Source organism: Anas acuta, chromosome 2 (assembly GCF_963932015.1).
Source record: "Anas acuta chromosome 2, bAnaAcu1.1, whole genome shotgun sequence".
Taxonomy (NCBI): domain Eukaryota; kingdom Metazoa; phylum Chordata; class Aves; order Anseriformes; family Anatidae; genus Anas; species Anas acuta.
In genome coordinates this window covers 155,605,199-155,626,965 of record NC_088980.1, presented here as the reverse complement: position 1 = coordinate 155,626,965, position 21,767 = coordinate 155,605,199, and the positions used below count along the sequence as shown (strand labels likewise).

The window sequence follows — 21,767 nt, the reverse complement described above, 5'->3', positions numbered from 1 at the left end:
TGTTTGGTGGTGTTCATGATGAAGAACGTCAAACGTGATGAGTGTGAAGGCTTCAGGGTTGGAGAGATATGGGGTTGGTGTCGACAGGGGGGAAGCTCCCACAAGATGGGCCAGCAGCATGTTGGCCCCTGTTGAGTTCAGAACCCCATCTGCCTTCAGAACCAACTCTGTGGTGTCTTCGTGGTGTCCCTGCCCATGGCAGGGGGTGGAATTAGATGATGTTTGAGGTCCCTTCCGACCTAAACCATTCTGTGATTCTATGATCCGTTTGGGAAGGGTCACCCCAGGTGCTGGTTGGGCTTGGGATGCTCTTGGAAGCCTCATTTTTGGGTAGATTGATGTGTGATCACTGGGGAGCACAGCTACAGAAGGACATCTGCAGCAACAAGGCCGTATCTCTGCCTGCCCAGGCTCGCTGTTTTTCACCTCTTGATACCTTAAAGTCCAGGCAGCTGGGTTGGTTTTTAGCTCCTCGATTTGCACGCGGGATCTGCGTGGAGTGAAGGCAGGTGAAGGCAGCCTTGGAGCTGGAGCAAAAAGGTAGCATGCTCCCTGGCCCTGGCTCTCTCCTTCCACGTTTGCCACAGGCTGTGCTGAGGTCCAGCGAGGCCACTCCGTGCTAAATCCACCAGCAGGTCCCCAGGGGACACCCTTCAAGTGGCCTGACCCATGTCGTCCAGCCAGGTGACGCAAGTGAGAGATTGATGGGGGCTAAGCCTGCACCTGGACCTCTTTGGGTAGGAACAGCGAGCATCAGCTTCAGCATGCCAGCTTTTCTCATGTGGCTGAGCGGTTTTCTTTCTTCTAGTCTCTGTCTGATCATCTGTGCTTTCAGATAGAGGCATGATGATTGGAAAAATTGTGTCTATATCAGTGTGTAAGAATACATATGTATGCACAGAACTATATATAAGATATTTGGGTTTGCTGAAACAAATGGAGGCATAGCTAATGGGTGGTGATGCCCTCATTGTGCCCTGCTCCTTGCTAGATCTTGTTGTGTTTCCTCTTCATCCCCTCTGGTCCCTTTGGTCTTTGCAAGGGCTGTTTTCCATAGGGATACTTCTTTTGTTTTAAAGGGCTCTAAGGAATGGGGACAGTGCTTATCCCAAGAGCGTGCGCAAGGGCTCAGAGCTAGCGATGGGGCCTTGCTGGTGGAGTTGGGGTGCTGCTGTTCCTCTCCCAGCATGCTGCTTCATATCTTCATCCCGCAGGTGATTCCCAGCTGTAGTATTCCTTTATGGGATGCTGCTGAGCGTGTGTAGAAGGGGAAAAGCAGATGGCTTGCAACTGTCCTGGCTGTCAGCAGGTGATGGGGCTGCTGTGGTGACCCCAAAAAGCTGCTCCCCGGGGGGAGAGCCAATCTAGTAAACACACACACCTGCATTAGTCTGCATGCCCTGAGGTTTAGCTTCCAGCAGACCATTTACCTTATAGCAATGGGCAGTGTCACCAGGCTGTTAGCATATTTTGTGCTTTCTCAAACCAGTATTTTGGGTAACGGTTAAGCGTTGGGGTAATTTCTGTCCTGAGCTCACCCATGAGACGGTTTCTGCTCAGTTAACAGAGCTATGCCTCCAAAAAGGATCCCATCTCAAGTGTTTTTCCCTGCATCTCAACACTTGTGTTACTGCAGGTGAAGGAGGTAACCAGAGTGGCATCTCTCTTCCAGTAACAGCCGTGCTGAATGCGTGTTGGGGTGGGTGATCACTGTGCTGTAGTCCTCGTTGCTTTGGAAGAGCTGCCACCCTCGGCCTCCCTCTTGGGAAATGCTGTCCCCAAGTGACCCAGGATCTGCACAAAACCACCAGCCTTCCCCCAAGAAGTAGGGAGGTGCTCTCCCACGTCATCAACGTGAGTGGGGTTTGGCAGCACAGAGCGTGCAACTAGAGGGAACGCTCTTCGTGCTTGAGTGTGAGCACTGCTGTCGCTTCTCATGTTTGGGAGCACTCCTCAGATAGCTAAAACCCGGGTGTTGAGGATTTATCTTTGCTTTGAGATGCAGGGGGATACAGAGGCATGCAGTTATTACTAAGGACAGCTCTTGGATGTTTGTGCTTTTCAGAAATGAGCTTCATCTCTACCATGTGTTAAAGGAGTGATGAGAGCTTTCCTGTGCTGGGCAGGTGTTTGGACAAAGCACTGGCACCTGAAAACGTATTAACCATGGAAATGCTCTGTTGATCACTCTCCTGCAGCATCATAACTCTGCTGGTGGCTGCTATCACATTTTTCAGGCTGTCAGTGCCCTATTTTGCAGCTCAGATGGGACAGGAAGATGAAACTGTCTTTGTCCTCCCTCCACACATCCCAACTACAGGGTTGACAATTTAGCCTTATTTATTCATGCATTTATTTTTTAAAGAAGTGGAGGGAGTGATTTTTCTCCTTTGACCTGGAATTTGAAGAAACCCAGCCTCCATGGTAGAGTGACTTAAAAGTGAAGACATCTGTGCAACCACCTTAACTTCTGTAGTGAGCTGCCAATGAGTTTGTCCTGCATCAGGCAAGATATTTTGGCAGTTTTGGCTGCTATCTCTGGTTTTCAGGGCACATCAGCATAGTGTAAGTTAGCTGCGTTCCTGGGCTTTCTCTTTTGCCAGTTCTTGATTCAGCCAGCTGGGGCATTGAGCATTCTGTGAGGTTGGTCTCAAAGCCCCATCCAACCTGGTCTTGAACACCTCCAGGGATGGGGTGCCTACAGGCTCTCTGGACAGCCCGTTTCAGTTTCTTATCTAACCACTTTTGGGGTAAGGAATTTCTTCTTATACCCAGTCAGAATCAACTCTCTTTCAATTTAAAACTGTTGTTACTCCTTGTCCTATCACTACACACCCTAGTGAATAGTCACTTCCCCTCTTTCTTGTAGGCACCCTTCAAATACTGGAAGGTTGCTATAAGGCTTTCTCTTCTCTAGACTAAATAAACCCAAGTTCCTCATTCATTCTTCACAGAAGAGGTTCTCCAGCTCATCCTTGTGGCCTTCCCCTGGACCCACTCCAACAGATCCATACCCTACGGGGGGCCCCAGAGCTGAACGCAGCACTCCAGGCAGGGTCTCACAGGAACAGAGGAGGAAGACAATCACCTCAATCCCCTCCGTTGCCCTGCTGGTCACGCTGCTTTTGATGCAGCCCAGGATATGGTTGACTTGGTGGACTCTAGGTACAAACTGCCAGCTTATGTTGAGCTTCTCATCAACTGACACCCCCAGGTCCTTTTCTTCAGGGCTGCTCTCTGATTTAAGAAGGGGGGGAAAAACTGCTGCTACACAGCAACTGGGAGAGAGGAGGGAGAACCATCCCTGCAGCCCGAAGGTGAGTGCAGCAGGAGGGCTGGAGGTGCTCCAGGCACACAGCAGCAGTTCCCCTGTGGCCTGTGGAGAGGCCCCTGGTGGAGCAGGCTGTCCCCCTGCAGCCCATGGGTCCCACATGGAGCAGATCTCCATGCTGCAGCCCCCCCATGGGTGGAGGAGCCCCCGGTGGAGCAGGTGGATGTGGCCTGGGGGAGGCTGCGGCCCATGGAGAGCCCACACCGTGAAGGAGCAGCAGAGATGAAGCGTCAGGGACTGACCGCAGCCCCCATTCCCTCTTCCCCTACCACTGGGGAGAAGGACATAGAAGAGGTTGGGTGGTGGGGAAGGTATTTTTGTTTTTTTTCCTTTGTTTCTCACTGCTCTAGCTTGTTAGTAATAGGCAATAAATGTCATTAATCTCCCTATGCTGAGTCTGTTTTACCCATGACGATAATTGGTGAGTGATCTCCCTGTCCTTATCTCAACCCTTGAGCCCTTTCCATTGTATTTTCTCCCCTTTCCCTTTGAGGAAGAGGAGTGAGAGAGCAGCTGAGGTGGAGCTTGCCTGCCCAGCCAAGGAAAACCACCACACCAACTCAAATGGAGATTGAACGGTTCCTTTTCAGGTTACAGCACATCCAGGACATAGTGCAGCAACATCATCCTGGGAGAGCCCCCACCACGTCCCTGCTTCACCCTATCCCAGCCAGGGGCAGTGCTTTTAGGTTCCTTTGCATCCTCTGCTCCCACCAGCCCTGCCAAGCACCGTCATTGCCCCATCCCCATCCATTTCCCATCTGTTTTCTGCCCTGGGTGCCCCGTAGGTAGGGAGATGCCCCACCTACCATTGTGAAGGAGCTGATAGCAAAGCAGCTAACAATCACTAACCAGCGGATGAGGAGGCAGTAACATGTCATGCCTCATACAAGGCCCTGGAGGATCCAGAACCAGACGCTATGGGACTGGTAGGTAAATTGAGGGGGTTGTTGTCCTGATGGCTGTAAAATTTGACAATACCGCCTTCACTCATAAGAAACCAGGCTAAGAAGGATGCGAACAGCCTGGGGAGACTCCACAGCAAAACAAGAATGACCCATCAGAGAAGAAGATGAAAAGGTTCGTTTGTTGTTGTTGTTGTTTTTTTCTCCCTGAAGAAGGGCAGTTAGGAAGTGGGATCGTAATCACCATTGTCTCTTTCTTCTGAAGAGGCACCAGCAATTTGTCTTTGTTTACAGCAGGGTTAGAATACAAAGCCGTAGGTTTCAGCTACAGAATGAACATTAAGATATACTTAAGCAGGGAAATGCATTATATGAACAGTCCCAGTTCACAGTGATACTCGGTAATACCTTTTCAGTAATAAGGAAAAATAGTTTTATTAAGCATTCTGTAAGAAAAGATGCTTCATGAAAACTACAAGCAGCACTTCACACCTGTAATATATTAAAAACATCTTTGGAAAGTACTACATCTCATTTCAGATGCAATTGAATACTGGTATTGCAGAAAATACATCTAATTGCCATTAATGAACAGCCTTGGTAGTTACAGATAGGGCTCTACCCATTTGCTAACAATGTTCTGCTTTGCTTACTTTTTCCCTTCTAAACCAAAACGGTCGTAAGTAAAAATTGCTGCATATTCTTCACAGCAGTCGTTTTCCCTTTTGTGTAGTTTGAACTGACTTCCACATCAGTGCCTCATCCCGAGCAAGCACTAGAGTGAAAATCATACTGAAGTCTACCAAGTTAATCGGCACCTTTCTTAACATTGTAGACATTAGATGGAGGCTTAGGTGTGATGCCCACCAAGCTCTTAGGGTGTTTGCCCTCATCCTTGTCCATTCACTTAGGTGTATGAACCACACGAGATGGGGACTGAGGTCTGGGGCCTGATCTAGGCTGTCCCTGAGTTCCTGTAAACGCTTTTTAGTGGAAATAAAGAGAGGTAGGGTCTGAACTCATCTTAGGGTTAATTACCATGTCTGCTTTCCAAGAAGTTCCTAAGCAGGTCCTTCTGGCAGACCTTCTGCAGCACAAAGGGTAGAGAAGGGCACATAAATTAGTCACCAGGGAGACTTTTCAGATTTCCAGTCAATTCTTCAAAGCTAGTGAAGAATCAGATTTGTCTGAGTAACAGCAAAATTACAAGGTTGGTTTAAAGCCAGCTGAGGGAGAAGGGAAGAATCCAGACCTCAGTCCATTACTGTCAACGTGTTTTCTGGCAAATCTGATGGTAAGAGCTGCGGTCTGAATGTCCAAACTAGTCCTCCGTGAGTCCTGTTCGGCTTTTTTTGACTGAAGCACACTGAATGGGCTCGTTTTCTTCACTGCATTTCCATGAGTCTTTGCATCCCGGACACACAGGATTTGGGCTGTGTGTATAGCAGTATAGTCTTTGTGCTTTGAGTCAGATCCTGGAGGAGTGCAGTCGTCAAATTCTGCAGGAGCACAGGCAAGCACTAGGGGAAAGGGCTGATCAAAATCTGTTGGAGCATAGTTCTCGTGTCCTGGAGGACTGCAATGCTCAAAGTCTGGATGGCTGTTCTTCCCAAAGCTGGGGGCAATACATTTCATTAACTGAAGCAGGCTTTACAGCGTTCCTACTTTTGAGCTCTGGTGATGTCGGTCTTTCTCCATCTGGAGGGAGAGGAGTCAGTTGAGTAGAAATCTCGCCACCAATTAGACAAAACTGTGATACATGGGAAAGAGACAGGGCCAAAAATTGGCAAAGGCTGGCTCTGATGGTGGAAGTGGCCAAAGACTGTGTTAAGGGACCCTCTCCTCCTCCTGTCCTCCAAGTTGGAAGGAAGCATGGAAGAAAAGAGGCCAGGTCAACCCTTCCCCAGAGAAGCTGATGAGCTGGAGGCTGTTGCAGCCACTGTTTTTCCTTGCCAAGTGCAGATTTTTTTCTCTGCCTCCCAACATTATTATTTCTCAACACGGTGCTGTTCAGTGGCTAGTAAGAATTTTTGGCTCTCTATGGGGAGGGTTATCTGGAATTGTTTAAAAAATAAAATACTTGTGCTTTCCTGTAAATCTTTTGCAAGTAGCATTAAACAGTCTGTTTAATTATATATATATATATTAAACAGTCTGTTAACTCATAACAAGCCCATTGTCACGTTGTAGGCATTTTCATGATAAAAAAGACATCATGTATCAATCAAAGCTCAGTTAACTAAGGCAAATGGAAGACCTCTGTTGCCAAACGACAACGGGTGGCTGGGGATGTTGATTTCTCTAGGGATTAGTAAATTTGGCATACGAGTGTACCTCTAAAACAAAAACTGCATGCCCTGCTGGTGCCAGGTAGAGAAAGGGTGTTATTTCCATTGATTCCCTGTCTCTTAAATGGTCTGCAAAATCGTGTGTTAGATTTTTTTGGTTCCAACAGTAATAGGGTAATGACAGTAGCAAAACATCGGTAAGAAACAGTCTGGGCAGACTGTGGAGTTGAGAGACAGATGTATTAACGCATCCCTGGGACTGAAAAATGGCCCCGTGGTCTATCGTAAACAAAGCAAGGCTGCATCTCCAGAAGCACTTGCTGTGCACTGCACACGTTTAATAATGCAAGTGATGAGTGAAGGTAAAAACTGCATCACACTGTGAAGTGCTGACTGCCCAGAGCTTGCAGAAGTTGCTTGAAAATCATTGGCACCCATCTGGCCTGGAAGTGTCCTACCTCCTCAGTTGGTGTTTGGGTGCCTCTTGGGGTATGTTTTTTCATGGTCCTTGTGGCTTTCGTAAGATTTTGTGAGTGAATTTTATAAACCTCACAGTAACTTGTTTCTTACAGTCAGCTAGATCTTGGTGGTGGGGTTGGACTTTGCTGGATTTGAATGGGTGACCTCAGAAGGCAACTGGGCAGGTCAACGGGGTGTTGACCCCAGTGACTGCTGTCTTCGCTTGGGAAGGGCTTCTTCTTAGGACTAGGGGTCTTCGTGGTGTGCTCCAGTGAGGAGAAGTGAAAGCAAATAGAAGAAGAAACTTCTGCTGACCCCTAAAGGCATGCTGTTGAGCCATGCTTGCATGGTGGATATCCATCGGGTTGTGCTGGACGTGGGAGCCTGTGCATTGAGCATAGCAGGGTGATGGCTGGACCAGATGGTCTTGAAAGTCTTTTCCAACCTTAACGATTCTATGATTTTAGGAAGATGATTGAAATATTTTCCTTTGGCTGATCTTTGCTTTGCTTGGACCTACTCTGTAGAGCTCTAAGCTCTGTATTTGCAGCAGGCTGTGCAGCCTCTGCTGCTGCTGCTGTAGGGTAACCATAATGAAAGGCAAACCACCGGAGTTTACTGTCTAAATGAGCAGGTAATTACGTATGTTAAAAAGGGAGGGGGAAGGAGGGAGGGAAACCTATAGGCTGATGTGTTATTTGCAGTATGCTCTAATCATTTTATTTTGTAATCTAATTATAAGAGGACAAGGGGAGGAAAAAGTTAGGTAGTAATCAGAGCAGCTGACTGATGGCATTGAGAGGATAAACAATTCTCTCCCTTGAAAAAATGAGCGTGTTTTGAAATTGCTTTGGAGAGTTAATATTTTATATTTACAAGTGATAGACCTTCTGTCATGTCATAATTAATCTTGACAGTGAAGAGCTTTCTGACTCTGTTACCTGGTTAAATCAGATTTGGCGCTGCTGTGGTAGGGTTTGTTAAGCTCCTAATGTTACCCAGGCAGAAGTTCACTGGCCAGAGACCTGTGCTGTGAACCCACCTATAATTTTCCCATGTTTTTGCCAGTAGCATGTCCCTCTAATCAACAGAAAACAAACAAAACCTCAAGTTCTGGAAAGTCCTGACCTGGAGAAACTAATGTTGACTTTTCCGTCTTTTATGATTAAGTTATTCTCTGGCTTCTTTGCCCTGTTTCTTGCTGCTTCTGCTTTTCTGATGAGATGTCGAGCTTTAGTAAAAAATACAAAACAAACAAACACAAAACACCTGTTTGTCTAAAAAAAAACAACACCTGGCTATATCTGATTACTTACATTAAAATAAATGTGCAATATTTCTATAAAATGTAGGTGTCCAGCAGATTTTTAGGTAATTTAACTTTATTGGTGGCCCCTACACTCTCCTTCCTGAGCAGAAGCCTAAGGCGTAGGGCTGCTTTGTTTCTGAGTGCACGTAGTTGTAAGAGCTCTTCGGTCCCACTACTCATACACTAATTTGGGAGGGTTTGTCACCTGTGGAAAGAGCCATGGGGAATGTGCCAGAGACAGAGAGAGGGAAAGTCTCAGCGGTTTTAGAGAAGTGCGCTCTCATACTTTTTGTTTGGCAAGAGTTTGGCACTATCATGAAGCTTCTTGCTGGTAAGGGGTGTTTACACCTGATTGCACATTTTATTTTTCTAAAGCTAACATCTGGGATACCCTGTAATTTGGGGTTATGATCAAGGCAGAGCAATTTCAGGTTACACCTTCATGGTTGCACCTACAGGTCCAGATCTTCATGCCCGTTGCGCTGCTCCAGCTCATGGGAGGTGGCTGAGCTCTTAACTTTGTGCTAATTCACCAGATATTTGTTCATCCACCGGTGTTTAAATGTGTCCTCGCTACTGCCAAGCTGAAAGCAGTACTCTAACAGCATTAAAAAAGTCCCTTGTTGAAAAGATGTCCTGGTCTGCATGGCCTTTACTGGTTTTATGATGGACACGGGTCCATTGCTTGTTGTCTGTGAGGGTCCTGCTGGTTCTCACCCTTCCAAAAGCTCCCCTCCTGACACAGAAACTCATCCCTTGCATCAGCCTGTCACTGCATGCAGTCTAAGGATGTGTGTAAAAAAAAATAGCAGAACTTGAATCAGTTTTTAAATACTCCAGCTCCTTGCCAGCCCTGTGCTCGGTGTGAGGGAGGCAGCTTTTGGCAGCTGGGGATTTGGGCAGCTGTTGGGCCAAGACTCTGCTTTACGAACCCCTTTGCTTTTGGCTAGCCGCAGCTCAAGCTCTGCAAGTTTAATTTCGCTCAGCCACTGCCATGTGCTCTGCCTGCTGCTGTTTGTCTCCGTGTCAGAGGTGTTTTATCCTGCCCAGCAGAGGCAGGATGGGCTGAGGGGGGTGGCTGGAGGTGCTGAGGGAGATGCTCCGAGCTGGGCAAGCAGCTGAAGGCACCACCTGGATATCTGGGCATCTTCCAATTGCCTGCGTGAGCCAGCAAGGACAGTTCTCTCCCTTATGCCTCCCTTCAGATGCTGGCACAACGCATGGAGATGTCTGGTTGTCTCTTTAACTTTCCACCTGTGTATCACAACTTGGCCACCGCTGCCTCGCCGTCGGACACAACATACATTTATAAACAGGAGGGGGAAAAAAAAAAGCACAAAACAGGTCCTGTGAGAGTTCTGCGGCTGCGGATTTCACTCGTTCTGAATAAATTTGGGGTTTGCGAGGCATCTAACCGCTGTCCAGTCCTCCCTCGGTGCTCAGCAGGGATGTCTGGGCAAATAGCCTTGTTTTTCTTGGCGCGGCGCCCAAAGCAATTCATGGGCCTCCAGGGTGGCTGGGAAATAAAAGCTGGAAAACCGCTGCCCAAAGAAAGTTTCGGTGCCCAAAAGCTGGAGAAATGCTGCCGTTTTGGGACCGCGGTGATTATGTGTCAGCATGCTTCGGTGTTTTGTGGTTCTGCCCTTGTGGTCCAGCCTCATCAGCTGGAGGTGGCGGTGCCCGTCTTTAATATCCAGCACCACACCCTGGTTTCATCTGCAGTTTGCTCCTGCAGTTGGGTTGGGTGTTGCAATTTACTGACTTTACACGCAGGAGCACCTGTAGCGGGATGTTTTGGGATGCTGGATGACAGCATTGTGAAGTGGCAGCTCACAGTCTCGGTGTTTTCTCCTACGGGAGCCCCATTTGAGACTTTTCTAGGTCTTTGGGTTGACCTAGGGCTTGCTGTTACTGCTGTACCCTACAACCGTACTCTTAGGAAACAGATGTTGATATGGCAGCTTTTGAAATAGTCACAGTTTATTACAAGTCATGGCCTGGCTGAGCTCTGAAAACTCATGAAGAACCTGAACTTTGGAAGTGGACTGAGGAGGAAAGGACAAAAGCCAAAAATTTAAGCCGTTGAGCTGCCTGTTGACTGGCAGCCTTGTGAATCTTTGCTGGGGTCTGAAGAACAGAACTGTGCACGATGCTCTTCACGTTTGCTCACGTTTTGCTCCGAAGTCCTATCTACCAGGCTCATGTCGCCTCCTCCATCTACAGGGCCTGCAGAAGACACCTCCAGGGGATCTCCCTCTTTCTTCATCTGGCTCCCACTGGCATTGAGGGGGTTTTGGTTCTCCTGTATGGTGTGTAGGAGGAACATCCTGATTTTCTCCCACACTTCCAGCCTGGGCTAGGCAACACCTCTTGCTAGGCCTTACCAAAGGCCATAGACCTCTCTGAGATACCCCTCAGCAACACTTGAGTTTAAAAAATTGAGATGCCCTTTTTTGATGGCAGTTTCCAGGCCATAAATGTGGAGGATCTACACCACAAGCACTATTCAGTGAAGTTTTAACGACGTAATTCAGTCTCCTTGAGTCACTTTTGCCTGTAAGGGTTCCCTGCTCAGCTGGGGCTCAGGTTTGTGACAAGACTTTGTGGTCACCTTTCAAACCACCTTCTCTCCTTCCCCTTACTTTCTGCTTGCAATACTCTTTTTTTTTTGGTGGCTTTTCTAAGGGCTGGACTCTCCTTTGTTCTCCTTTCAAGTCTGATTCACTCTGGCTAAAATGGAGCTGGAGGCAAAGTTGCTGTCTCTTTTTGAAGTTCGTCCTTTGTGTCTGGGACACGTTTGTAAGCAGTGACATTTTGCTGGCTGCATGATTTTGGGCAGAGCTGTCCTGCCTATGGGATTGCTCGTGCAAACTCAGCAACATCTTGCTGAACCTCTGCTGGTGTTGTTACGTTTCGGAACCCTGTGGAGCTGTAGGGCAGTGCTTTAATGGAGAAAAAAGGTCTTTGTACAGAGACATGGATGGGAGAGATTCCTGGGGCAGTGGGCAGTGTGGAGCATCCAGGAGGGATAAAACCCCATCCAGTTCCTTGCACATCTCCGGGGTGTTTTTGTCTACTAATGCATCTGGTGGGGCTGAAGAAATATCCTTTGTTTATTTATTAGGTTGTGCATTTTGGATAGATCTGACAAATCTCACCAAGGGAAGGGAAGCAGGGGCCTGACTTGAAATATCTTCTGTGGGGCTAACAGCTGGCATGGGGCTTTTCTATCCCCTGCTTTTTTATTTTACATTTCGGACAGCTGGCTGAAGAACGATGGGGTTAGTGGATACCATGCACTACTAAGTCAGCAACAAGCTTGTAATAATACAGAGAGCTTTTGTCTCCGTGTGAGCAAATATTTAATTCCAGAATTAAATCCTTCCCATCCTAGGCCCCTCAGACGTTGCTTCAGCTGGGTGGTGCTCTGATGCATGGGTGGTGCTGTGACCCCCCTTTTCCTGCCACAAAAAAGGATTCAACCTAAAAAAAACACATCCAGGCTGCTTTGGAAGGAGCCCATGCATCTCTGAGCAGTGCTCTCCTGCCCACGATGGGTTTTTGGTGTCACATTTTGATGTGTGTACGCACACCATTGAACATCTGGCTTCTGTCATGCTGAAATATTTTGTCAGGATTTCTTTCCCCTTGTGGCTGCTGGACAATGTGTGAACTTGGGAAGCATTTGATTGATTGAGTAAGATTTACCTCTGAAACACGTTTTTGTGTACGAGCAAACGACGTGTATTGTTCATAATGCCACCAAAACCTTTTCAACTAAGAACCTGCTGTCCTTCCCTCACCCCAGTTTTTCAGGTGTAGCAAGCTTGAAAGCTGGAAACCTCAACCTCACAGTCGACACGACACGACAAATATCTTTTTGGGAAATACAGAACAATTGGTACGTTACTAAGGGGGAAAAACTACTGATGCTATATTACTAAAGGAAATCCCGCTGTTGCTTTATTTTCCCCCTGAAGCTACCGAATTTACTGCACAGTTAATGTGCTGAAAGAAAACTGCAATAAATTAGTCTCTGTAGCCAACCACACTCGTACTACGGAAATGTTCATATTTATGAGAGTGGTCAAACATCCAATAGTGTCCAGAGATGTATGGCGGTGTTTACAATGGACCATAGCACTCTATGATTTATCACGGTGCACTACATAGCAGGCTATAATGTGCCTTGTAATTAGCGTAATGTACCCTGTAATAGCTGTGAAATAAATTCTGCACCAAAACTTTCAGCCCCAAAACACAGGATCTACTACAGATTCCATGAAGATAGAGGAAGAAAATTGTCGAACATCTTCCAGACCTCAAAGAGAAGTCTGTAGGACATGCATCCATAACCCACAAGTTTTGTGTTTGAGGGCAAAATGTGTGTTACTTTCCACTGGGCTCCCTTTTCCTTCCCTGAAGAAGGGTTTTCTCTGCCTCAAAGCATCGTTCTTCTGTGCCAAGTGTTTTCCTGAGAAATACTGGTAGCTGTGGTACATGGAAGGTAAGACTAAGAGGTGCTCTTTGATTAACTAGCCAACCCCATATTTTTGCTTGCAACCTCTTGGTGTGGCTCTTCTTAACACTTGGTCGTTTTAGAGAGGGTACTACTGAAAATCACATTTTGAAGCTCTTTGGGCACCTTTTCCCTTACCTTTGTTGCAGCTTGCATTCAAGTAGACTGCAAAATATCCTTTCTTGGTGATGGTGGCTCTTTATGTGGGCTTTTGAAGCGTATCCTGATACAGCTGAGAAATGCAGCCGAAATACCCTATTTATTTATTTCCCCCCTTTTGGAGGTCTGTAGGACTGTCAAATCCTGATGTTCCTAGACAAAGGAACTGTCTCCCAAATGGCTGGGATGTTGAGAAGGACCAGGCTCGTACCTTTAGGCATTGCTTTGCTTCAGAGGTGCCCTCTGAGTGCTTGGGGAAAAAGTTTCGTAGTTGATATAGGACTGAATTTATTTCATTACTTGCTATCTTTTTAGTACAAATGCTTATTTTAGTATTTTTTTGGCTAAGGAGATTTATTACTCAGATTCTTATTAGGTAGAAATGCAGGAGGAAATTTCATTTTGGGGCTATTGTTGTGTTTTTTTTCTTTCTTTCTTTCTTTTTTTTCCTTCTCTCACTATCTGTCTTTCACTCCATAGATCATGGGTATTTGATTGGGGGTGGAAGAGTCAAACCAAAACAAATTTATTTTATCTGTCAAACTTCCTCTTTGTAATATTCTTCTCTATGTAAAAGATGACACAAAATCAATCTCCCGGCTACCTTAGCCATTCTGCTCGTGGCGGCTTTTGCTCAATGATCATTATTTTTAGTTCGGTTGCATTTTATTCTTTAACGTGTTTTCAAATACATCATCAAACAACAATGCTTACGCAGAAGGAGATCCTCTTTTCATTTGAAAAGTACAGATATGCATTCACATAGCCTTTTTCTAACCTTCTGTGATCGTATTGTACTTCTTTAGACAGGGATACTGGGGGAAGGAGTTCAGTGACAGGCAAGAATGAAGAACAGGGATATTATATTGCAGAAGGGGAGGTAGCTTCCATGTTCTTTTTTTCAAGCAATAAATTTATGAAAGCTTCCAAATATCTTTTAGTTTGTGCTCTGATTCTATAACTTTTCTTTCCCATCCTGCTGCTCTTCTTTTGCCTTTTCAGATTCTCCGTGGTCTTTGTGATGGATTGTGAAAGCGAATGCATGGTTGTAAGTGAAATGAACCGAAACATGAATTCTTAAAACTGCTGTTCCACTAATGTAATTCATTTTTTTCCCCTGCATGCTTTAATTCCATACAAGTTCTTCCATCCTATCATTTTTAATTTTAAGAGGCTCTTTGAGAGCCTTTATATTTGTAGAGTTTCTAATTCAGGAGGAAAAAAAAAAGGCGTGGATGTCACTGCGATTCTAACCTGTGCTGAGTGACATGTCTCTTCTAACAGGTTTTTTATAGTCAAGACTTTACAGGACCTTCCTATTCCCCCCAATAAATAAATAAATAAATAAATAAACATTAAACATTAATTCCATCATTTGAGTTATTGATCTTGTAAGACTGGGAATTGTTTTTTTGTTGAGAGAGTATTGGAGAACTGACCAATGGCAAAGGGTGATGAACAGAAGGTCTCGACATGAAAGTGATCCCCACTGATATGAAGGCACAGAGGACTGTGTTTAACTGGAAGGTCATTTTTTAGATAAAAGACCAAAACAGTGAATTTTGAGCCCAAATACCATGAAGAACCTAAATAATAATCTGAGTATGAGTCAGTAGGGTGTTGTGGCAGGGAAGGTCAACCACATCCCCTGTTTATAAAGCATATTTATCAGGTCCAAGGGAATAATTTCCCTCTGTTTGATACTTGTGAGACTGCATCTGGCCTCTGTGGCCAGTTTGGGGCTCCCCACTTGAATCACCTTCAGGAGAGTCCACCAAGGTGTCTGAGTGTTGGAGCAAGGATGTACAAGAAGAGCCAAGAAGAACTGGATTTGTTCATCCAACAGATTAGCCAGAGGACATTTTGTCAGGATTTTTGTCAGAGGACACGGCAGAGGCATCATTATTTTTGTTGGCAACTCACCACGATGGTGTTTGAAGACTGGAATGGAAAGCTGGAAAGGCTGTGAGATTTCCATCCTTGGAGATACTCGAAACTTAACTGGGCAACATTTGACCAAATCTAACTGGAACTACTTCGAGAAGGAGGATAGACGTAGAGACTTCTGGAGGTCGTTTGGAACCTAAATAATCTTGTAATTTTAAGTTGGTCATCATTTAGGCATGAATGGGAAGGTGTTCTTGCCCCATGGGGTTAATCTGCAGAGATCTACCCCATTTTCACTAGGAAACTGCTGGTTTCCTGAGCTCCTCTGATGGCGCCTGTGAAATTATCCTTTTTTTTATGTTCTTCCATTAAACTATTGAAGAGATTTATGCTACCGAAGAAATTTATTTCTTGATCAGCTATTCCCAGACTGAGAGTTCTCAGTTCTCTAAGTAGGATTGCAGGCTGGGTGGAAATGCAGTTACTGGGGTGAAGAGACAGCAGTCAGAAAATGGGTTATCAATGCAAAAGAGACATCTTAGGTAGAGCGATGAACTGATGATGTGCAATACCAATCGTACTCTTGCTAGTCTATAAAATGTGAAGTTCCCCTTGCCCTGAGACTTCTGCAATTATATGATACTAGCAGTGTCTTCAGCTGTGTCCCAATTAGCTTTTCAGTGAGTGCTGGTTGCATTTGAATTTCAGTGTCTAAGAAATGGGTGGGTTGTTGTTGTGTTGAACACCAAGGGCAATACCAGTTTCTGTACAATGGCAAGCTAAAACCTTACGAGTTGCCAGCTTTTCAAGATGTCTTGGCTCTTGCAGAGATAAACTCTTCTCATGGAGGTGTTACAACCAGCTTCTGAAATTGGAAGGCACAAGATTTACTGATGATTTCTCCTGCAACAATTGATTACTGCTTCTGTAATGGAATAGAGTGAATGGGCTGGTATAAAACTGGACACGTGGAGACCTTTGCTCATCTTTAATCATACGCTGTCCAGTGCCATAGTGCATTAAATTATTATTACTATAAAAGCTACAGTTCATTGTTTCATTGTCCCATGACCAACACCCATAGCTGTATTTTTATTTTTTAATTTTTAATTTTAATTTTAATTTTTATTTTGTTCTGCCTCGAGACATAGGAGTCTTTCTTAGGTCTACCAACAGCAATGAAATGAAGAGTATTTGCTGTGTACAGTGGCCATATTTCTGCTCATCTCCACCAGACCGCTTGTGTCTGATTGCAATGGTTTCTGTCCCAAATAGACCCAAATATGACAGCTCAGTGTTTGCTTCCTTCTGCTTCTGAACATTTGATTTTTAAGCAGACAGGTCTCCCTTCCCTTCTTCATAGCACTTCAGCTGATGCGTTGGCGAGAGGCGATGTTAACACACAGGTATTTTGTCCTGATGGGATGTTTGGCAGCTCTTTATTAGCCTTTTCAGTGTCATTCTCCTGCTGTGAGCCGAGGATCAGAAGCTGGGTTATTTTAGAGGACTTATAAGACAAAATATAAGCTGATTCAGTTCCCCTTCTTCTTCTGTGTGTATGCACAGACTACCTTGTGGAAGCCGCTGGAATTATCTCTCTTAACAATATAGCCTTTCATCTCTTTCAAACTCTAATATATATATAATCCGACCGGTTGGTTTATTACATTTTTGTAGCTGTCAAATTTTGCCGAAGATTAGACTGGGAGGAAAAATGCGAGCAATGAAGGTGTGAAATAGTCTCAGAAGAGAGGCTCTGGAAGCGCCATGGCTTGAAGGATTGCAAAGCAAACAGTGCAGAGGGCAGGGAGGTGTCTCCCGGGGGCATCGATCTCTGGGCAGCCTGGCTGGGATGGATTACCCACGTTGGGGGTCGTCTTCTCCATATGCAGGGGCTTGCAGGATGGATGGGGCTGGTGGGGAGAAGAGTTAGGTCTTGCTGATGAGCCTGTTGCCTTTGAGATGCGTTTCCTATAAAACAGCCTACTCCTCTTCGTGCTGCTGGACTGCAGGGTGTTTTTCCCTTTTTTTATGCCTTCTCTATAGTTAGTTTCTGATATTCCCTCACTCGTTTAAGGGATTTAATTGCCCTCTCTCCCAGTACATCCTTGAATTTATCCTAATATTCGCTTGTGGTGGTTTCACCCAGCTGGGCAGCTGAACCCCTGCACAATCCACACCGCCTGGATGAACATCACTGGGGGCTCTTGGCATTCTGTTGGGAAAGCTTTGCTGTTTTTAAATATGTATATTTTTTTTATATATGCTGAAGGTCAGTCCACTTTGAAAACGGGATTTCTGGGTGCACATCCTCTTTTTTTCTGTGGCTGAAGCGGACTTCTGCAGGGACTTCGGAGGTTGTGCAGGCAGTCTGAGTACCGGGTTTGGGCCAAACTGAATGGACCAAACCTTTATTGGTACTAAAAAGCCCTTGGAAGCAAGAGCTGGTGGGTGTTCTTCACACTTTCAGGGCTTTCCTGATGGATCCACTGCCTTTAGCTCTGGTTCTGGGCAACCTGGGCAGGCACGCTCATGTCCCACTCCCCAGAGTCCCCTTCCCACAGAGACTGATGTTTTGAGGAAAAAAATAGCAGTTTCGTAGTTGACAGCAAGGTGGGCACTAAATTTCATGGTTGGACCAGATGATCTTGGGGGTCCTTTACAAACGTAATGATTCTATGAATGATTCTGAAGGCTGCAACAGAAATTTGGGAATTTTTTTTTTCTAGACACCTTGTGTCTATAACAGGTGAAGGGAAAGTTGGTATTAGCAATAATTATAATGGACATCTTGGTGGAAGCTTAAGCTTCGTCTGTGTGGTTGTATGAGTGCGTGCAAGGAGCCCTGTCATTTTTAAAGATCTAAACAGCCCAGCGTTGCTTTTCCCTAGCAAAGCTAAATACATTGTACAATGTCTCTGAGACCTCTTTTCGCTATGCCAGAGAATTTTCTGTTCTTTATACATCTCTCCACTTTAGCACAGAGGGCTCGCTTTGAATTACGCAAGACCTGATTAATCCTTTATTCCCGTCTAGATGTGAATCTTGGCTGGATCCACTCATCGTCGTATTTCAAGCTAATAAATAGAGCTCCATACAGGTTATCACATGGGGTTCTTCCAGAGAAAATCCTTACCACGTAAAAAGGTTAATTTTGCCTTTTTTTGTGGTTATTATAGATCTGGGACACCATTTGCAAGAGTACATCCTGAATGCTTTTTAAAGCCATTTCTTCTAAAAAGTTGTCTCGCGCTCCGCACTATTTGATCTCTTATCTGTTACCTCCATGGTAGAAAGTGCATTGCTGCATTTCACTGATAACCTTATTCTTGTATATCTGGAGCAGTCTTGCTTTGGGTTTCTGTAGTGCCTTTCATTGGAGCATCTCCAGCAGCTTTGCAAGCGTTCTGGAAAGTAGGTCAGTGTTATTCTTGTGTATATTATAGAGGCCAAGTCTTTAGGTTTCGCTCCAACCAATTTTGTTGTTGTTTGCAAGTGGCTCTGCTGCGGACAACTTGCCGATTTCTCAGCTTCATTTTGCAGTTGTGAACCTCCCCTTCCTTTCCCCGGTGCAGTTGCAAACCACTTCTGAGATGTATGGGGAGAGGCCTGCTGCCGAAGGAGCAGCACCTTACTTGCACATTGCATTTTGTTGGTCTCTACCAAATTCCTTCATCTGTCTCTCCGGGATCTCTCCGCACTGTGCAGAGTGGGAAGCAGAATATAAAAAATATCTCAAATACAGTAATTAAACTGAACCTTTTCTAGAGCTTGTTTTTCTTTGCATTTTGTACTTATTTTTTAAATTCTTAGGCTTCCCTAGGAAAGGCCTGTGACTCAGGTAGAGGCAAGGTAGAAGCACAGCTACATCAGTCCATGTTACAACTCCTGCTCTTGTCGAATTCATTGCCTTTAGCAAAGTGTTCCAAAAATTGTTTTGAACAGTTTACCCAGAAGCTGTCTGCTTCCATCACATTCACACCCAAAGTGCCCTTCTCCTTCACGGGTGGCCCATCATTAAACTCAGCTGTCCCCCATCTCTGCACACCCCTCTGCCCATCTCCCCTCCTCTCTCGCTTGTGTATTGAAGGGTCTTCAGCAGAAGGAAAGCAGAGGTCATCCTTCCCTGACATCATGAGGAAAATGTTGGAAAATAACCTTTGGGGATGGTTTTTGCCGTAAGAGGGATCAGTATTGTGAATTACTCTTGAAACTGTGCAGCTACTCCAAGCCCTTACAGAGCACTGGGTGTTTTACAGTGCTAATGGACGTGTTTAAGTAGGCTTGCATCTATTGACAGGTGAGGTCTGCACTGGTTTCCTGGAGGAAGAGCTGGTAAACAACATTTTTTTGGTGCATTTTGCCCCCGGCTAGGCAAAATATGCAGCGTTTGAGGAATAGAGTGTAATGGTCCTTGAACAGGCACATGGAGTTCGAAGGACTCGTATGAAATTTTGTCAAGATCCTCTTAGAGCAATTTAGAGCTGGCAGAGCTGATTGGGGTCATTGTATCCCATTTTAAGCTACTTTTGTAATGTTCTTGTAGACTGTATTGGGTTGCCTACAAGAGGCAACTGCAAAATGCGGGTCTACTCTGCTTCAGTTTTCTTTCTACTTACAGACTATGTGATAACAGAGATTTTGTTAGGTGAAGATGTCCAGATGAATTTCGGATGTGGCCTGTGCAAACAGCCCACATTTCCTCTCTTTCTGAAATGCCTGACTCCAAATTTAGATATCAGTGGGGATTTTCAAGGCTAAGACCACTCTTTGTTGGGCTGAGGGTGGGAGTTTCAGGAGGTTCTACTGGAACTTCTCCGTGGTCCATCCTGATGGAAAGATTACTGAAAAACTGGGAATTGGGGTACAATTAGATCTGTCCTTTGTTGTCTGATGGAATGTTTATGGATGCCCAAAATCCTGATTTTTTTTTTAATTTATTTTATTTATTTTTTGTCCCATTCTGCAGATTAAAATGTGCATCACTTTGGGTTGGGGATGGAGGTTCTTGGTTTTATTTGATCTCTTTTCTTTGCCTTCTCAGGATTCCCTGCGAGATCTTTGCATGTCCACTGTGTAGGCACACTACCGTGGATTACCTTAGTGCCTAACAGACATTTGTCTTTGATTTCTGTGCCTCGTTCTTCTGCTTCTTGTCAGCCTCTTCCTCCTCTCAGTTCAGGTGAGTGGCTGGGGAATGCCATTTGGAGGAGGAGATGTGCTTTTCTCTGTCAAGTGGAAATAACTTAGGGTAACACTTTACAGGAATAGGACTCAAGTGCTATCTGTGGGATCAGCCCCAACACTTCAGTGCAATGATAACTCCAGTTTTAAGCGGCTTCTCTTGTCTCTAGGGCAAATTTTAATTTTCTCAACAAAGTCCACCATGGTTTTCTCTCTGCAATGCTTTTCTCCCCCCCTAAAAATTAGTTGCCATGCCGTTTTTCCCCCCAACATTGGTTATTTATTAGTTATTATTAGTTATTTATTGGTTATTGATTATTAGCAGAGGACTAGTTGGTTCTCCTTGATACAGTCCCTTGCTCACCATCTTTACCTGCAGAGTATTTCTTTTCCCCCACCTCATATTTTCCTCACTGTCCTCCTGTGCCTTTCCTCACCTCCGTTGGTTTAGGCCATTCACCGTGTTCCTGGAGGCAGAAGTGGAAATAACCAGTGAAATTTGGATACCAACAGCTTTGATCTAAAATATCCCTTTGCAGAATCAGGTCATCCTGTCCCGTTACTTCCAAACTTCACGCTGAAATCGCTCTTTTATTAGGAGTCTCTTGACATAGACAGAGCTCTTTGGGTTTCCTTGTCCCAGGAGATGTCTACGAGATCTGGCTTCTCTGGTGCTGTAGGTGGACAGTAGTGAGGCTTGGTGTGAAAAGTGTTCACTGTACCCTTCTGGCATGAACTTCTCAGCTCATGGGACAGCTGATCATCTATTTCTGAGTCATTTCAGATCTGTTTATCTTCCTCTTCTTGCCTTTGCTGCTGGGCTGGTAACCCCAAACTGTGACATTCCTCTCTTGGGATTGGTTTTGTTCTTTGTCCTATAAAGCTTATGCTGCTTGTAGTTTTTAAGTGATGTAGAGGAGATACATGAAAGAAAAATTCTGGTGATTGACGAATTCACCTGGAATAAGCTGGAGAAAAAAAGTCTCATTCTTCCTTCTGCATTCCTCAAAAATTTGGGCTCAGATCTGAAATTCTCCCTTCATGGAAGCGGTGAACTCTCCCTTCAAATTACTTAGTCACAGCCATTAGTTTTCTCTGTTTTTTCTTTTTGATACCTCCTAGGTAAAGACCTAACAGAAGGTGTATAGCCTTCTCTTTAATTTCTTGGTCACTGAATCCGTTCATCCACCGAAGGAGTTCTAGATGCCTTTAAAATTTCGCATTTTAGCTTGCTGGGCAGAAAGACTTGTTGTCATGGTGTCCTCTGAAAAAGGACCGTAGTATGAAGTATTCCATGGGTTGTAGGCTGAAAAAACGGTGACCTAAAGTAACTTTGAAATGAAATGGAAAGCATCTAGAGCTCTCAGTAAGTTTTGGGATAGGCCCTTGTTGCCTGTAAATAATTCCATGGCACTGCTTGCAGCTAGGTTCGAAAGTTGGGCTCCAAACGCGTTCCTGAGAAGCAATCTGCTTTATTTTCTGGCCAAAAGATATCAACGTCTATTCCATTTTTGGTCCATTTCTGCTGCTCCTAGAAGCGGTGATGATGTGTTAATTCCCAGAACACGCTCTTGCTGAGGATTGCAAAGGCGTGACACCTATCGATGCATCAAAATGTCCCCGTTAAGCATTAAAATGTGCTTTGTTTGGATGGGAATATTAAAATCAGATTTTTCCACCTTCTCTCCCCCCCCCTCCTCAAGATCAAAATGCTTCAGAGAATTAC

At 45.1% G+C, this 21,767-nt stretch overlaps 1 protein-coding gene and 1 long non-coding RNA gene across 4 annotated transcripts in view; both read left to right on the top strand.

The window, feature by feature from the left end:
* Window positions 1–21,767, top strand: part of TSNARE1 (t-SNARE domain containing 1) — a 454,966-nt gene that overhangs the window by 44,785 nt on the left and 388,414 nt on the right. The gene's annotated exons all lie outside the window — the stretch shown is intronic.
* LOC137851866 (uncharacterized) overlaps window positions 3,888–21,767 on the top strand; it is a 29,544-nt gene continuing 11,664 nt past the window's right edge. The window contains exon 1 of the long non-coding RNA XR_011093552.1: window positions 3,888–4,411. This is a non-coding gene — a long non-coding RNA (uncharacterized lncRNA). The remainder of the gene's footprint in view (window positions 4,412–21,767) is intronic.